The following is a 2489-nucleotide window of genomic DNA, read 5'->3' on the forward strand; positions in this document are numbered from 1 at the left end:
CCATTCTCATGACAATAACAATCAAGCCAAGATACTTCTTAGACCTAGTTCTCACTAGCTATTACATATCAAAGCAAGCATTAAAACCCAGATCATCAATGTCAAAAATCACTTTAAACATCTAATCTCTTAGCATGCTTCATGATAATCTCTAGCATTAACCTTATCTAACAACTTAGACACTGGTGTGATGCTAAGAAGCTTAAGATCAATCCTTACCCTCTCAGTATAAGAATAGCATAGAGCATATCTAATCTAGAAGAGATATATAACAATCAAGCTTGACCAATCTAAACAACCATAACCTTTACCCAGCCTAATCCATCCCTAAGATCCTAAGCCACTAATAAGATCTAGAAATCATCATGAAGAACACAAACCCAGAAATTAATGAAACTATCATGATTAGAAAGATGAGATTAAGATGAACAATATTGAACAAAGAAGTGAAAGCAAATATTCAACAGATTCAAAGTTATGAAGGTTACAAATCTATGAAAATCTAGAGAAAAGATAAGAGATGATGCAATAAAGTAAAAGAAGCTAAAAATGGCAAAAACTAGGTTATGAGGTGTCTACATGGTCTCTAGGGTCTCTCCCTCTTAGGCCACAAGTGCCAGTACAAATATATATAGTAAGGAGAGAGAAGCCCTAGTTAGCTAGAGGACAAAACAGAAAGGCGGCGGTCAGCTCGACCATGTGCTCGGTCGAGTGCATGGTCGAGTGGTTGGTCTGTCACGTAGCTTGAGTCTTCGATCTGGGATGATATCCATTCAGTAAAATCGGGATAACTCTTGCACTACACCTCTGATTTCCTTTAAACTACCGGCATTAGAAAGTTAACTCAATTTCCTACAACTCTTATGAAGGATGCGGAAGCTGAATCGCAATGGAAGATCTTCATTTGGATCGATCTTTGAGAATCTCGTTATGAATCCGACCGAGTACTCGACCATGTGCCTGCTCGAGTGTTGTGGTCGAGTTGCCTTGCGAATCCACTTCCTGATACTTTCAGTGCTCTTGTTTAGATCCAGAAATAACACCAAGTCCTTCCTTACCCTTTTAGAGCTCCATAACACCTAATAATACTCCAAATGCACAAAAATATGCAATGCATGCTTCTAAACATCCTAAGTGCATATTTGGACATAAATGGCTATAAAACCTAAGGAATCATTTCTATATGATGCAAAACATGAACTAAACAAGGCCTTAAATATGGTAAAATATAGTAACATCAACACCCCCAAACTTAGTCTTTGCTTGCGCTCAAGCAAATAAACATGACATAAGTAGGAAGGTGAGGTTTGAAAGTGGGATCTTAGAACCTAACAACTTACTAATGAGCTACCTAGAATCAATGTCCAAGTTACTAGTACTATGATGCAAGGTGAATGAGCTGTACTTAAAAACTTTAGACAGACCTATCACAACCTCTACTGATTCAAGCCTTAGATATCCACATGCATTCAGATCAATCATTTCCTTTAACATTCATTAAGCAAGAACATGAATCAGATTGTGCAATGTTTAAACTCATTTGGCTTGGAGATAAAGGTTTAAAGACAAGGATGGTTTCTCTTTAGAGTGGAGCCCATTAAGTCAAGGTTCTCTCATAAAAATAGATTGAGGTTTAGAAGAAGGCTAAAGATAAGAACTAATAGACACATAGAAGAACAAAACCTTGTCTACCCAAAGGCACCCAAAGTGTTTGATCCTAACATTCTAATCCCAAATGGTCCTAATTCTACCCTTTGTCTTCTTCTCTTCTCAAGTACCCTTTTTCTCTTTTTGTTTTTAAGCCTTAGGAGAGGTTTCTTATTTGAATCAACTAGTGGAATGGGGACTTCTTTCTAATTGATATGGTTCCCTTTTCTTCTTAATCTTTAAGACATAAGAGCTTTTTGCTAGACTCTTCTTTTCTTTTTTTCTTTTCTTTGGTTAGAACCATCTTCAACAATCTTTATACTTCCCGTTCTTTCACTAGAGCTTAAATTCTCCTAAACATATTCCCCTCCTAAAGACTCTAACCTTTTCTTTCCTTTTTTTTTTTTTCCTTTTTTTTTTCTTTTCTTTTCTTTTCTTTTTTCAAAACAACCAAATCCCTAACCCAACAATTAAACCACCTAGTCCTATCTAGTTTGAAAATTGCAAACTAGAACTACACAAGGCTTTACTCTTGTCAGCTCAAACCTAACACTTTCTACCAAGCTCAATCCCAAAAAGGCCTCACACACTCAAGAATAAACATGGCTTGAAAGAAGGGTTGGTTAAGGGTAGGAGTATTGATCTAGGCCATGAGATAAAGGCTGTCCGTACGGCTGTCCGTACAAGCGTCCATACGGTCTACTGTCTTGGCCCTTAAGTTATGGTTCGGTCCAAGTAATAAGAGGAAGAGGCCTTGATAACATTGGAGCCCAAAGGGGAGAAAGATCTAGAAGAGAGGCTACCAAAATATCTTATGGGAGAAGTCACATGCTTACCTTGGG

This window comes from Camelina sativa, chromosome 7 (assembly GCF_030686135.1).
Source record: "Camelina sativa cultivar CO46 ecotype springtype chromosome 7, ASM3068613v1".
In the NCBI taxonomy this organism is placed as follows: domain Eukaryota; kingdom Viridiplantae; phylum Streptophyta; class Magnoliopsida; order Brassicales; family Brassicaceae; genus Camelina; species Camelina sativa.